This window comes from Pongo pygmaeus, chromosome 5 (assembly GCF_028885625.2).
Source record: "Pongo pygmaeus isolate AG05252 chromosome 5, NHGRI_mPonPyg2-v2.0_pri, whole genome shotgun sequence".
Lineage (NCBI taxonomy): Eukaryota > Metazoa > Chordata > Mammalia > Primates > Hominidae > Pongo > Pongo pygmaeus.
Window position 1 is genome coordinate 113,447,008 of NC_072378.2, and position 16,768 is coordinate 113,463,775.

At 37.5% G+C, this 16,768-nt stretch overlaps 1 long non-coding RNA gene across 1 annotated transcript in view; it reads right to left on the reverse strand.

The window, feature by feature from the left end:
• Nucleotides 1-585: 585 nt before the first annotated feature.
• LOC134739748 (uncharacterized) overlaps nt 586-16,768 on the reverse strand; it is a 42,627-nt gene continuing 26,444 nt past the window's right edge. The window contains exon 2 of the long non-coding RNA XR_010126762.1: nt 586-3,423. This is a non-coding gene — a long non-coding RNA (uncharacterized LOC134739748). The remainder of the gene's footprint in view (nt 3,424-16,768) is intronic.

Sequence of the window (16,768 nt, forward strand, 5' to 3'; positions counted from 1 at the left end):
CTCCTCTGCTTCTTCTACGGAACTGCTTCATTCAGATTCTCCAGCACAAGGATAGCATAAAAAGTAAAAGCCAACAATTACTTGTTTTGTTTCCAAATTGTTTAAATTTTTATGCAACAGCTACAGTTTGCTCAGTTTATTATTTAATTATGAAAACAATTCATATTTCTTGAAAAGTATATCAATGGTTTGTATCAACATATATAATGAAAAATTTGTATTTCTGAATTTTTGCATTTGGCATTTATTACAGTTATTTTGTAATTTGGATTTCTCCCCTGAACCCTGGGCTTCTGAAGGTGGAGATCATGGCATGTTTTCCTGCCTGTGCCATCAGCATCTCCAACAGTGTCTACACAAATAAGATGCTCAAAATGTATGCGGAGTTGTCTTCTTTTAAATCCATTCCACTCCACAGATGCAAGACTTGCTCTTCCATAATTGCATACTCCCTCCTTTTTTATTTTTCAGCGTTATTTCCTCCTCCACCAAGAAGGTTGCATTGATGAAAGTTAAAAATAACAAAAACCTGCATGCTCTGTGTTTGCAAATATCCTCATGAATGGAGTTCACATCTTTGTTCTATTTCTTTTCTTTGTTCACATCTGTTGTCCATTTTAATAAAGTCTCTTTCAGGGTTTGAACTGCAAGTTTGATTCACCACCATGCTTTTGTCTAAAGGTCCCCAGCATGGGGCAGTAGGCACAGGGGGTTTTCATGGGAGGAGAAGGTAAATGAAGAGTAAACGTCAGGTGACCTTCTAAAGAATGGATTTAATATTTCGACCATATTTTCCTTTAGAATAGGAGGATATTTTTGGAATAGGAATATCACAGATACTTACAATTGTGTTCTGAAGGGCTACACTGGGGTTCATTCCTACCCAAGAATAGGTAATTGTTAAACTGGAGATTAAATGCCTGTGTTAAAAATAAAAAATCCGTATGCAGCCTGCGCGGTGGCTCACGCTTGTAATCCTAGCACTTTGGAAGGCCGAGGTGGGTGGATCGCTTGAGCTCAGAAGTTCAAGACCAGCCTGAGCAACATGGTAAAACCCCATCTCTACAAAATAATACAAAATATTAGCTGGGAGTGGTGGCACAGGCCTATAGTCCCAGCTACTCGGGGGACTGAGGTGAGATGATCACTTGAGCCCAGGAGGTTGAGGCTCCAGTGAGCCGAGATTGCGCCGCTGCACTCCAGCCTGGGTGGCAAAGTGAGAACTTGTCAAAAAAGAAAAAAAAATCCTAAGAAATCACTAATGATCAGGTTGCAAAATGATTGCCAAAATTAGCTATTCACACTCAAATATGACGTTGATACCATACCAAATTACATGCCTAGCATGTATTTGTGTTAGTATGTGTCTCTAAATCTTGAGATATGAAAAAAGAGGAATTAGTCAATAAGACATTTAGGTAAATAGTCTATTGGTAGTGTTACAAAGAAAATAGCCACTTAACCAGCTAAAACTTTCACTCCCCAAATAATCGTTAAAACATTACATAAGCATCTCTTTAAAAGAGAGCCTGATTGTGTGGTTTTGAAAGCTTGAACTTGGTCCTCTCGGGCCCCAAGGTTATGGTTTATTCAGAAAATTCTCTGTTGGTTGGAACTCTACCAGGCCCCTGGAGTTTTAATAGAATATATGTTTATGTAATTCTCCTTGATAATGTACTCTTATTATTCCCAAAACAAAAGGAAATGAGCCCAGTAACCTTCACTGATTGCTGAGTTCATCATGCAACTCAGCATCATCGCTTATTCATCAGTGAATAGTAACTCATTTGAATAGCATGTCAATCTCTTCCCTCAGTAACAAGAGATTGTTCTAGCTCTTGAAGTGTTGGTGAAAAACAGGATCGAGGAAGGAAGAAGCAGAGATTTGTAAGTAAATTGAAAGGGCAAGTTAACAAGAGATTTCTTTGTAAGGTTTGTATTTAGGGTTTATATCTGAAGAAATTGATAGGAAGAAGAACCACTGGTTGCTGTGGTCTCACCTCACTGCCGACTGTCTTTGAAAGATATCCTAATGACATAAACAACATGATGTCTCTAATACAGAGTGAAATGGGAAGAGATCAAGTTGCACTTCAACATAAGAAGATAGAGAAACGAGGGCTCCTTAGTTTCTTTACCACTATGTCCTTTGACTGTTTGTCTTCTCAGACAAGGACAAATTGACCTCTACCTATAGCACTTCTTGTTGATTCTAGTAGTTGCCATGTCAAAGTGAAGAATTCTGGGTGAATTGGTAGATTTTTCTGGATTTTCATTTTCAAAAAAGGATTGTGGAAAATCTAAGTAAATATAAGCATTTCAGATTCAGATTTATCCATATGGTTGGGTAAAATGTGGTGCTAGTGTGAACTTGCAGGTTCATCCTGATTTGAACATATTGCCTTTGCATGAACATAAATCCCTCTTACCTTGGCCAGCTGTCTCACAAATGTGTGCTATCATTCATGGAACCTTTAGGCACATGTATTGAGGAAAACTCATTTTTACTATCAGAAAGTCAACTCAAGACACACATCCTATTTAAAAATATATATAAAAGATCATATTATTTTAGGAAATTCATAACAAAAAAAGTAAAGGCTCAGTTTAGATGTCACTTTTTATTACTAGATTTCTATCACCCTAAAAATTGCATAAAACGGTTTAGTTGCATCAATGAAGTTGTAAACCTTAATATATCCAATTTGCTAGTAATACTATGCAATACGTGTGTTTAGGTTTAAACACATGTATGAAAACTTCAAAACACTTGACTCTTGACTGATGAAGATTCCATGTCTTATTGATTTTGGTTACTAGAAAACTAGAGGATTTGTTATTTTCTATGAGCTAGTGGCATTTGAGAAACATCTGTAAAAAAGACTTGCAAAATTTATATACACATGTGCATGAGGGCAACATTATTGATCTCATATGAAGTGAGTTCTCCAGGTTGTTGTTTTTTTTCCTGTGGATAAGTCATAACTCTTTCATTTGTTGCTTATAACATGATAGAGAACTAAAATCGTGATGTTTGTTTTTAAAACCAGGTGGAAAATTATGAAGACTAGATAATTCAATGTAGATACAAAAAATATACAGCAAGATCCTTTTATTTTTCTTCTTGAACTATTTTTAGAGAAGAAATTATTGTTGAGGGATTAGTGTTATTGTTGTTGTGTATTTTCTTTACATTTCTTCTTCTTCTTTTTTTTTTTGCAAAGCAGAAAAAAGAAACTTGTCTAAAACAGAAGACAGGACTGTATAGTGCTACGTGCTGACTGCTGAAGGCCCACAGTGAGGTCCAAGTAAAGTTCAAGAATGAAAACACGCCTCAATGCACGACGAACATGGTTTCTTTCTTCGTTGTGGTATTCCATGTATTAATCTGAGTGCTGGAGTTCTTTTCTGCATTTTTGGTTTCTGTTTTTATAAAAAATAGAAACCCTCAATATAATGACAGGAATAATTTTTGAAGCCACTAATGTGCTTTTTAGAGTTAGCACAAATTACTTTCACTGGCACTATTTCCGTCATTGTGTGTGTTTCCACTCTCTATTCTAAATCTGAAAACTTCTAATTTTTTTCTTATTTCACATACTAAGTAGAAGTTTTATCATCAAACAACTTATTACTTATTTCTAGAAGGTGAGATTTTTAAATAGATTCTCAACTATCTAATAAGGTAACAGCTGTCTTTCCTAGAGTCAGGTCATTGGAGTTAACAACGTCTTTTGGCATCTTTAACTTTTTAAGTCTATATTAAGACTCATAGTAATTTTGTAGACATAGCTATTCCTGTTTTCACAGGAAAACTGATGAGTATGCATTGGATCTTCTATTACAAAATCATCTGGGTGCCGGTAGCAGTGATGACATTAAAAGCCAATATTCACTGAGAGCTTACTACATGCCAGATGCTCTTCTGTGCTTTATATAAATTTGTCTACATTTTGAGTTAGGTACTTTCATCATAACCTTGTTATAGATGAGAACACTGAGGCATAAATGACTTAGGCATAAATGACTTACTTAAGGTCACTGAACCTTAAGCAATTGGCAAAGCCAATATTCTAACCTAAAACGTCTGGCTTCAGTGTCATAAAACTCAACTGAATCCCTATGGACATGGAAGGACCCACTGATCTTATAATGACCCCATCACTCAGGGGCTCTGGCCTTGTCAAATAAAGGAAAGGCCTATTAAAGCCATCTTAGTCCAGTGGTTGTTGCGTAATGCTTTTGGAGAGGATGCTATATATACTGAACCAATGACTTCTACAGTGTTCTCTCTCCCACAGACCAGATATAGAGATCTAGGAGACAAGAAATGTAAGTATAGGTGGCACTTTTTACACCTGGAAAAGTGGCTTCCTGGAAAAATTTTGACTGAAAATTGCAAAACAAAAGTCTTGATAGATTAGAGATGAGTTGTCTCATATTATAGTTAATAATCACATGAGGCTATTTAAATTCATTTAAATTAATACTAAATAAAATTAGAAATTATTTTCTTCAGACACACTAGCCATATTTCAAGTGCTCAGTAACCACATGCTAGTGGCTTCTGTATAAGACAGCAAAAATATACTTTCATTGTCATGCAAACTTCAAACCTTTATTTACGGTTTGGCAGTAAAGGAAACATACAGTCTGGCAGTAATGACTGGCATAAGTGTCCAGAGGTGGCTGTGCCAGGCACAGCTTCCTGACCAGACCGTGGCTGCAGCTGGGCCTGAGCTGCTCCATACTGTGTAACCTCTGCAGGTCACTATTTTCTGAGCCTGATTTTGGAAGCTACCTATTTCCTTCCACACAAATTTATTTCCTGTTTAAGTTTGCCACAGTTGTTTTCTGTTAGTTGCAACAAGATCCTTTCCTAATAGAATGACCTTTACTTAACATTGTCTGAAACTGAACTACCTGTACTATAGGAAATAATTACTAATGCTGAGCTACTGCAAATATTACCATAATTGTTCTTGGATCTCACAGGATAATTATATAGAAGAAGGCAGGTTTGTGGATAGAGCTATGCAGGCCTGAGATTGGTGTGAAGGGTAATTTTTTTTTCCCTGCAATTTGGTGACTGAAGGACACTGTTTAGTGAGAGTAAATGGACCCTGCTGCATGGAAAAAGCTTGGGGTTATAGAGGGGGGTGCCATGTGAGAGTCCCATGGCCTGCAGGCTTTGAGGGAAACCATGTCTAATAGCAAAAGATCTCAAGCCTTTGACAAATCTCAATGAAAGTTACAGCCTCTGCTATAGAGAATGTCATGAAAATTTTGTTCTTTGCTAACAATAGAAGCAAAAGGAAGCTCAGAAGCTCCAAAGTGTGGCTCTAAGTCACAGCCAGCTGTGCCTGGCAGAGCAGCCATCTTACGAGAACTGTCAGAGTTCCAGCCAGTATCACGGCAGGTTGACAAGACGGCCAGGGTGAAGAGCAGGGTGACATCCGCAGGGATGCGTGTGTAAAACAGCACTCTGGGCAGGACGGAAAGTACCTGAGAAATGATCTGAAAAGAGACTTTCTCGCAAGGGTTCATAGGGACTCAAAGCCATCATAATTTGAGTTTTAATGGAAATACAATCTTACAAATATTCACAGGCTGAAAAGGGGAATAGCACTTGAATTTTTTAAAGAGGAATTTTTTTTTGCCATCAGATACATTCAACAGTGGAGTGGACTAACTTGTGCAGTAATGAGGTACTTATCACTGGAAGGGCTTGGCTGGAGGTTGGATAAGCGACTGGCAGCTAGCCAGTGAAAAATATTTCTTTGCGGGTGGGATTTCCAAAGCTTCCTCTCACCTAAAGGCTTTGTGAATCTCTGATTCTAAATATAATAGAATCTGCAATCTAATGTGATTTCAAATTGCAAAGGTAGCAAATTTTTCTTCAAAACCCAAGGAAAACCAAGAATAGCCATTAAAATACTTGGAATTTTGTGGCTGGACTCTTCAGTTTAACTCCCTTAATGCCTGGCTCTTTTCATTTTCTTTCTGTTTTCTTTCCCTGTAAAATAAACTGTGGGTTTGAGTAAGGTAGAAACTATTAAAATGCTTTAGAAGAAAGGCAAATGATTCTTAATACTATTAGAATTTTATTTAGAATATGGTGAACAATTCTTGTGGAATACTAAACTGATATGCTACAATGATTAAAACATTTCTCTTTAGAAAAACAACCCTATAAATTGCTCTGATTTCTGCAGTATTCTGAATATTTACGTTTCCAAGAAAATTTTAGTCAGAGGCTGAGAAACTTGGGGAAATAGAATTAGGGCTGGATTTTCCAGGACATTCACATGTGCAACAAACTCTGTGGCTATGCTTGGAATCTACTCCTGGCTCAGGATCAGCTACATACATAAACTCATACCGCATTTGCATCCTATCTGTTTCCAAGAGTCATTCTTCACAAATGCTGGAAGCTTGCTTTATGTTTTACTCATTTATTAATGACCTACATAATCTGTAATTTTTCATACATTTGGAGACTTTAGGTCTAGCTTCATCTCTGCCTGTTCTGCTTTTCCCATTTGGTTTTTCTGTTGTTCCCTCTTCTATCACATACTATAATGAAATATCAAAATAAATACTGTTATGTTCTACATTTTTCACAAATTTATTTAGCAAACATTTATTTCTAAAACTCGTTGTTTTGTTAGATAGATAGATAGATAGATAGATAGATAGATAGACAGATAGATGACAGAGAGAGAGATAGATGGATAGAATTTACCAAACAATATGTTACCACCATAAGATACTGCTTTCATTGTTGTACATTTTCCTATTTTTATTTGTATATGTTCCTATTTCCTGTGAGTTTTGTACTTTGTCGCTGTAACTAGACTACAAGCTATTTGAAAGGAACAAGAAGTCTCTCTTGTACAGTAAGATATGTCCAGTTTCTGCAACCATTCATGCATTTATTTAATCATTTATTTATTCAACAAGCGCCTATTAAGAATATAGTCTGTACAGACTGCTGCACAATTGGCTATTGTCTTTTATAAAATCAAGTTCCCAGAAGTGAACATAGCATCCCAGACATACTTGACCATGATGGAGTAGGGCAGGACTGTTAATTTACCTGGCTCCAAACCCAGAGGAAAGCTTACATTGAATTTTACTTGAAATTATACCATCATCCGATACTGAAGGATATGATGAGAAATACTTCCATAAAACCTGTCCCAGATTGACTGTAAGTATATTTGCATGATAGTGTTTCTGAGGATCCTAGGAGAAACCTCTCTGGTTGCACATCAGAAATAGTTGTGCTTCTTGTAGGTATCTGGTTTGCTTTTATAGCGTAGACATACTGTGAACATTATAAGGGATTCAATTCCTAGTTATCTGTTAGCATTTAAGAGGAACCCCTTTTCTTCATTCCTCATTCAATGACTGGACCAGCAGTTAGTGGACCACCCAAGCAGGTATACCAAACTTCATGCCAGGCATGTTTTGTGCACAGTTCTTTTTCCTTTAACTAATCATTATGCACACTTCTTTGTGAATTATTTGTATCTTGTTAAAAGCAAGGTTTGAAGAAAGAATAGATTATTAACTTGATACGTAATAAGCTAGATGGTAAATGATGATGATGATAGAAAAAGATAGATAAGTAAATATCGAGTCCTTTACAATTCCTTGAGTTTAATTCTATACTTCTATCACTGCTGACCAAAAATTCACCTGTTTATAGGTTTTAGCCATTATTGTTCTCTACTTAAGGGTGTTCTTTAGCACTAAGCCACTGTAAACCTAAAATGAATGAGGTCCCTTTGAGTTTTTCCTCTATTATGACTCTCATACACTCTCTTTTCTCTCTAGTCCCATTGCCACCATCCCTTTTTAAAGTTCTTGAGCTAAGGCAGTGATTCTTCCAAATATGTCTACAGTAAATTCACACTGGGGTTTTGCCCCATTTACAGTGATTCCTACCGTGACTGTCTCTGTGCTACACCCACTTTGTCCTTTGAAGGAAGCTGATTCTTCTCCCCCATCCTACTGGACATATGCTCTGAATAGTAGTTGCCAATTTCAATTTTGACTTCATCTCCATGACCATCTTATTTTGGCTAGAAGTATTGTAACCCTTAGAAAGATATTTACCTAAAAATAATCAAAAACTGTCTAACAATAGCTTAAGCAAAAAAGAGATTTTGTCATATAACAAGACTGAGGTAGTTGCTCACATTGGCTATAGTGGCTCAAAAAATTAGGGCCTATGTCTTTGCAATTCCTTTGGAATTTCCTACATATGTATTAACTCATGGTACTAGTTGGCTTCTACATCTCAAGATATTATATCTGTTCTAATGGAAAGAAGAAAAGGAGAAGGGAGAAAGAGGGCCTGCAACCAAATCCAACCTCCTCTATCAAGAGAGAAAATGGTGTCTTAGAAACTTGTGCAACACATTTTCCTTAGAATCTCATTGGAAGTAAGTGGGTTTCAAGGATAGCTCCAGTTGCAAAAAAAACAAAAAAACAAAAAACAAAACACAAACCTGAGAAAATAAAGAACCAGATTGTAATGCTTACCTAAAATTAATCATGATCAATTGTATGAAGTTTGGTTTCCAACATCTCTACAGGAACTCAGGGTTTTGTTATCAATTAAGAAGTTGGGGCTGGGCGCGGTGGCTCATGCCTGTAATCCCAGCACTTTGGGAGGCCGAGGCGGGCGGATCACAAAGTCAGGAGATTGAGACCATCCTGGCTAACACGGTGAAACCCCGTCTCTACTAAAAATACAAAAAATTAGCCAGGCGTGGTGGCGGGCGCCTGTAGTCCCAGCTACTCTGGAAGCTGAGGCAGGAGAATGGCGTGAACCCGGGAGGCGGAGGTTGCAGTGAGCCGAGATCGCGCCATTGCACTCCAGCCTGGGCGACAGAGCGAGACTCAAAAACAAAAAAAAAACAACAACAAAAAAAGAAGTTGGAAATGGTATTGAAAAGACAGGTGAGCCCCAAGCCTATCAAAACACAAAACATCCCATCCCTTGACCCCTTGACCTTGTGATTTTTTTATGGATTGAAATACAACTCAAGGCTTGCTAACAGAGCTTTAGAGGAAATTGTTTAAACTGTCTAGACAGCTGCCTATAATCACAGATTTTGCCTAATAAAGAATGTTGCATCAGGAAAGTAAGCTAACATAGAAAGAAATAGAAATAAGAAATGGACAAGAAACTCCAAATGGCACGGCTTCTTACAGAGTCATTAAGGCCAGTTTACCGGTGTTCTTGGTTATAGAAGCCAATCAATTCTTTACAATGCTCAAAATAGATCATTTTAGATTACAACTGAAGACTCCAGACTAACTTATTTCTTAGCAGATTTCCCTGTTTCCAACTTCAGTCATTGCGGCACAAAGCCCTAGTTGTTTTTCTCAAACACAAAACCGATGATGTCCCCAATTTAAAATCTGAGATATTTTTTCCATCACCTGCAAGATGGAGTTCAAACAGTTTATTATATTAAGAGTTTTTCATAACCTAGCCCAGACATACACAGAAATCTATGCTTTGGCCATACAAAACTTTTCAATACTCCTAACACATGTCATGCACTCTCATGCCATGACTTTCTCTCTCTCTCTCTCTCTCTCTGATGCCCTTCCCCATGTGGTTCAGCCGAATAACTCCAGTTAGTTTCTCAGGACCCAACCCTGAATAGTCTTGCCTCAATATTTTGCTTGCACTGACCTGTACCAGTACACACACACCTACACGTGTACACACCTGAGTAAAAGTCTTGTTTGCTGTGTTCTATTCTCAGCTCCAACATTCCCTCTTACACACTTTTATCACAGCACAGCTCACATAGGAGTGTAGTTACTCCTAGTTAGGTGTGAGTATCTCAAGGGCAAAGACTGATAAAATTCAATGACAGTTTGTTTAATTGAAATTAGTGGAAATTAGATACCATCCCACACCAGTTAGAACGGCTATCATTAAAAAGTCAGGAAAAAACAGGTGCTGGAGAGGATGTGGAGAAATAGGAACACTTTTACACTGTTAGTGGGATTGTAAACTAGTTCAACCATTGTGGAAGTCAGTGTGGCGATTCCTCAGGGATCTAGAACTAGAAATACCATTTGACCCAGCCATCCCATTACTGGGTATATACCCAAAGGATTATATAACATGCTGCTATAAAGACACATGCACATGTATGTTTATTGTGGCACTATTCACAATAGCAAAGACTTGGAACCAACCCCAATGTCCAGCAATGATAGACTGGATTAAGAAAATGTGGCACATATACACCATGGAATACTATGCAGCCATAAAAAATGATGAGTTAGTGTCCTTTGTAGGGACATGGATGAAGCTGGAAACTATCATTCTCAGCAAACTATCGCAAGGACAAAAAACCAAACACCGCATGTTCTCACTCATAGGTGGGAATTGAACAATGAGAACACAGGGACACAGGAAGGGGAACATCACATACCGGGGCCTGTTGTGGGGTGGGGGGAGGGATAGCATTAGGAGATATACCTAATGTTAAATACGAGTCATTGGGTCCAGCATACCAACATGGCACATGCATACATATGTGACAAACCTGTGTGTTGTGCACATGTACCCTGAAACTTAAAGTATAATAATAATAAAAAAAGAAATTAGTGGAATATTTGCACAAGTGGAGGAAGAAAAGAGCTCCTAAAATCAGTTGAATTTTTCTTCCACTTGGCTTATATTTGCTTAAATTCTTCAGTGCTATTTCCTCTGAACTGCTATTGTCAGCTTCCATCCTGTTATAATGTTACTGGTATTTTGTAATCTAGATAGAGCCGTATGACTATGTGTCATGAAACGGGCATTGTGTTGTAAGCCTAGCTTTATAGCTATAAAATACTTGATAATTTGATTCTATATTTGGAAGTTATCCTTCCATATTTTTGTACAGCTTTAAAAATGATCACTGGTACATCTCTACAAAATGTATCAATAATATGTTAAACAGCATAAAATTTAGAGTTGTATAGGAAATCCACTAAAACCTGTACATAAAGTTGACATTGATCCATTGGCCACCAGTCCTTGAGCCTAGTTCTGTATTTCACTGTGAGTCCATCTGACTGGAGTTTCATCCTGGCCACAGTGCGTAACATTGCCATCAAGCATTCACTAATTTTGAAATGAGGTTGAAAATACACAAATAATATCTCTATTTCATCGTAACAACAAAATTTAGTTTCAGAAAAGCTACATGACTTATCAATGCTTTTAGAACGGGTAAGTGGGAGAGTAGGTAGCTTTTCTAAGTGCAGCGATCATTTCATGATTCAACAGCCCCCTTAACTGAAACTCTATCAAATGTCCTACCAAAATAAAACACTGTACCTGTAGCATTTTTATCTATCACTTTACATATTTTATTTAAATAGGAAATTATGTTTTCCTGGTGGGATTTGTTTTCAGTGAATCCACGCAATTTCTAAACATCACTTCTTCTTTTTCTACATACTTGCCAACCATCTATTAATAACTTATTTTAAACCTAAATGCCCTTTTTGGTTATCCAAGATATCTCCAGACAAGTATTTGCTCAGCTTCCTTTAATCCCAGAGGCTGTAAAACTTCTGTAGATTTTTCACTTTTGTGAAGTGTTTTGTTCAGGAGCTATACAATACGAGAAGACTCAATGTTACCAGAAAAATATCAGTTAACAAGTTGAAAACCAACCATAATTTATTTATTTTTTATTCTGAGGAATATTCCCTCTTAGACCATTGGCATAGGCAATTTCCACACTCCTGTGTAAGAAGGGCTTATAGGCAAAAATCTGTTTGGAAGGGGACACGTATTTGTTTTGATTTGTAAGCATAGTGAGCCTACTCTTTGTTTTGACTTAAATTTTCTGTGTATTTGGTATGTTTGGAGGACTTATGGAGATTGAACTAGAGGACTAAAGCACTGCCCCTGGCCCGCCATGATGTTGTCATTGGATCCTGGACAGTTACTTCACATGCCTGAATTTCTACCTCATCCAGGTAACATGCTTGCTCTGCAGTTACAATAGTCAGTAAGACCAAGGGCTGAACAGAAGCCTGCTAATTGTCCAAACCACTCATGTCTGGCTGCCAACTGGCAAGTTTCTCCTGGAACAGTAGTGCACTGCTCAGTGACAGAAGTCACTGTAGATCAACCTGAGACAATTCCCTCCCCCAAGGGGAGCACAGCAGAGGACTCAAAGACTCTGCCAACCAGAAGTCTGAAGACTTAATTTCTCCTGGGAGGAGCAGCTGCTGTACAAACTGATAAAATCTCACCCCAAGAAACCCAAACTATAAAATACCTCCTTGTAAAGTTCACAGTGTAATAGAGGTAAAAGGATTAGATCTGTGCTTCAGTCTCCTCCTTTTGATTGCAGATGAATAGGAAAAGAATGAAACTTTATAAGGTAGACTGGGGAAGTTAATCAGTTTTAAAGTGAGAAGTATATTGGAGAATATGTAAGTTCAGCCTTGATACATATTATACTTCTTGTCTGTGTTTAACTAAATATCATATGATTGATTACACATTTCATAATAATTAATTATACATTTATACACACACACATACACACACACACACACACACACTCTCTCTTCTTGATTTGGTAGGGGAAAACAACACAAATTATAGAAAATCTGTTTCTCAGCCAGGGCAATGGGGTCAAAAAAAGATTACTGTTCAGTCTAAACCAATTGCCCTCCAAGCTAATAAACTTAAAGGCATTTCACTCACTTGATAATGTCAGGGCCAACTTGGGGGCCCACCATAGGCAAATTTTGCTTTGTGTGCCCATTCATAATAAGGTCAAGGTAACATTATGTCTTGAATTGAAGACTTTTTTTTTTGTCAAGGAATATAAACACAAAAAATGCTTCTGTGACGGGGACAGTGAATAATTAGGAAGTAGAAAGAGTGGATTTCATTGTTTTGTCTGGGTTTGATGAAGGTAGACTGAAGTAGGAAGACTATGGCTTGATCTTATATGTGTAGGCCTTAAGTATTTTTAATGTCTCTTGGTAAACCAATTTTCTTCTGCTTTATAAGCAGTATCTCAAACACCAATGCAGGAGTCCCCTAATTTGTTAATTCCATGACCTTCATGTAATTCCATAATTTCCATGTCCAGGTGACCCAAAACATGAGTTTTATAACTCAGTTAAATAATCATATGTTTCTATACTTTTTCTGGCTTTAGTAATGATGATGTTATTTGATTCAGTGGCTTGGTCCCTACAAGAAACAGTACACCAGTCAATGTTTGTTTCCAATAAAACTTACAATTATTTCAACTTTCTCTTATTTTTTCTTCCAGTTCTGAAATTGTTAATGCAGTGAAAGGCCACTAAAATCAAGTATTCATAAAAATATGTTAAAATATTGTGTATTCTGGGTAACTGCCCAACAAGAATGTTATTTGCCTGTATTGACGCTAGACTGTATCCTCAGTGTTAAGTCATGACCGTTCTCAGAGGCAGGGTGCTTTCCTTAATGTGGAAACTAAAGAATTAGACATTCAACTCTCACGACATCCTTTTTTGTCTGCCCTGTAGGTTTGTTCACAGAGCTAAACACTTGGAAAAACATTTTGGAAAAAAAAAAAAAGAAAAGTGAAATGCTTATTCATGGGAAATCTTTACTCCACCCAGGAAAAGATAAATGGCACTTAAGAACTACTCTTTAAGAGTGAGATGTTTATTGAAATAAGGGAGGCTAATTGTCAAAAATGATGAGAAACAAATGTGAAAAGCCCTATGTTTGGAGCTCTGGCCACATGGAGCATTTAAACAAGCATATGCTGTGTTTCAAAAGAAGAGACAGTTTGAAAGTTGCCATTTTTTGGAAAAGAGATGTTCAGTGAAAGAGAGAGAGAGAAAACAACAACAACAACAACAATCATGGCTGCTAACAGCAGTTCCAGAACATAGAGTAAGAAAGAGAACGTGGCTGCCAATGTTCTCGTCTCTGAAAGGCTGAAACTCCACTTTGATATCAGTTTACCTTTTTAACAATATTTTCATGACAAACCAGTTCTGCTGGAGACATGTGTTAAAGGGGGTAATGTGTGATTGCTGCTAGAGATAGGATCACGTTCTCTATAGATATGAGATGCGTAGTCCTGCTTGGTCCAGTTCTCAGTCTTTCCACTGTTTTGCCGTGAATTCCCAGATCAGTCTAGAATAGAGTTGCTCAAAGTTGGCACTATTGACATTTTAGGGAGAAAATGCGTTATTGGGAAAGGGCTGTTCTGTGTGTTGTCGGATGTTTAACAGCATCCTGACCTCTACACATGAGATGCCAGTAGCAGCCCCCACCCACTTGTAACAACTAAAAGTGTCTCCAGACATGGCCAGATGTCCCCAAGGAGGAGCAAGGAAAGGAGAGAGAATTTACTGAGGAGAGCTTTTTACATTTATTGCTCTAGATGATAAAACATAAATTTACGGTTCTCAGATAAGCTGTGTATTTTATGTTTACAAATGTATTCAGCAAATGTATTCATGCAAACTTCATGACACCAGAATAGGGTAAACTTAGTCTTAGATGGTCCTCATTAGAAAAGGTCAGTAATTTAGTGATACTCTATTCTTCTCAGGCAATAGGCATTATTTCTGGTGCCTCTATTGATTGTCTACAGCCTACATAGGCTTTGGAATCAGACTGACCTGGATTTTGGTGCTGGCTCTCTCACCACCAGTGTAACCATAGGCTTATTATTTGACCTCTCTAAACCTCAGTTTTCCTCATCACAAAATGGAGTCAGTGTTGACCTAAGAGGACTATTGTGAGGATTAAATAAAATAGCACACCTTCATATTTACACTTGCTAATTCCCTAATAAATCATCATTTGTTATGATGTGGTGCAGTCATATTCAGGTTCAATGAAGTAGAGATGTCATTTCTTTTGTTTAACCACTAAACCAATTATGATTGACAGATCTCATTAAACAGAGCATGTTTAAATAACCATACAGTAGAACCTACAAATAATTAGAGCTCTTTCCAGCTTTTATTTTTGACTTGTCTTTAGTTATCCTCATGTTGGATGCACATTAGTCACTTGTTTCTGTCCCATCAGCCCACAGTTTTGTTTTCAGTGTAAGTGCCCAGTGAAATAATCAACATGAACTTAATTGCAACTTGACAAGCTGCAGAGTTGTTTCAATAAATGTGCAACATGCTGAGCTGTATGCACTTAGAAATCAGCAAATGTTGACCAGTAATATCTTATTTGGGACCCACCCAGTCCCCATAACCCAGTGATAGCATTCCTCTGAAATCAGGAAGAGATTCAAGTTGCTCAACACTCCATTTTAAACAGAAATACACCAGCAATATACCAGCTGCAGGAAAGAGGATGGGAAAGAGTCTCACAGCAGTCAAGAGCAGACAATGATCCAAGTGACAAGAAGACACAGGCCTATTTGGAGTGTCTCCCATTCATTTCTGCTGAACTTTTTCCAAAGACCATGCTGCTCAGAATTGTGAAAGGGGACCAATGACTATTATGAGACACAAAATATTCTTCTTTACAAAAGCATCCCAGAGGAATGGGGATGTTTACAACACTTGGAGAATGGCCAAGCTGGTGTATCTTTCAGCACAATGTGGAGACATGTTCAAGCCCAGTTCACAGCCTATGGTTTGTACATAGGCAAAGCACACCAAATGTCTCTCTAAAGGTGGTGTTACCCGAATAGCCCTTTGAAGGCTTCTACCTGGGGAACATGATTGCCCATTGACAATCACCTCCATTTGAGAGACTCATCTGCCTCAATGCATTGTGCAACATCAGGAAGCCTCATTCGAGGGCCTGAGACAAACATTTGGAGTGTTCAGCTGAGTCAAACCAAGTAAGTCAAAAGGGTGACCACTGTGCCCCTGATCCTTTCCAGCCTCATCGCTAACTCAGTGGTTGCTTTTCACTAGTACTAGTAGTACCTCCTGGGAGCAAGAAACAGAAATAAAACTCATGGCAGTTTAGGCCTAATGAAAGGAAGACCCTCTTAGTCAGGAGAAAGAAAATGTTCAAACTCCAGCATCATAGTGTGAGTGTGGAGTGAGCATTTCCTAGAAGGGAACTGTTGTTTTGGGCATATAAAACAACAGATGTCCACTCCTACTTTCTGTCATTTCCAACAGGTGATATTGATGTATAGCAGTATTGATGTTTTAAATCAGGTTCACTACCTGCTTTTATAAATTTTTTTTTTGTTTTTTTTTTTTTTTTTTTTAATACAGCCAGGTCTACATTTACTTCTAGTTTCTGGTTGTCCATGTGCTATAATGGCAGAGTTAAATAGCTGCTCTAGAGACTATGTGGTCTACAAAGCCTGTATCTAATATCTGACTCTTCACAGAAAAACTGCTTATCCCTGCTTTAAATCATTCTCTCAGAGAATATCTAGATTTAAAATTTGGCTTAAGTAAATCCAAAATTGTTACAGGTTTGACAAACATTTCCAGTCCCTATTTTTTTTTAAAGGGACTGATTATATATTTATATATAATATATTTGATTATATATCTAAATGTATATATTTGTTGCTGTAACTACCCTGAGATATTTAGTTTATTTAGTTGTTTGTCAACTAGTTTTAAAAACTAAAACATATGAGATTTATAACAGATTTACACTTCAAAAACTGATCACTTAAAAACAAATAATTAGGCTTTCCATCTACCCTAAATGTTCAAGAATTATATGAAGTACGGCCGTGACTCTACTTCAACTCCTTTTTAT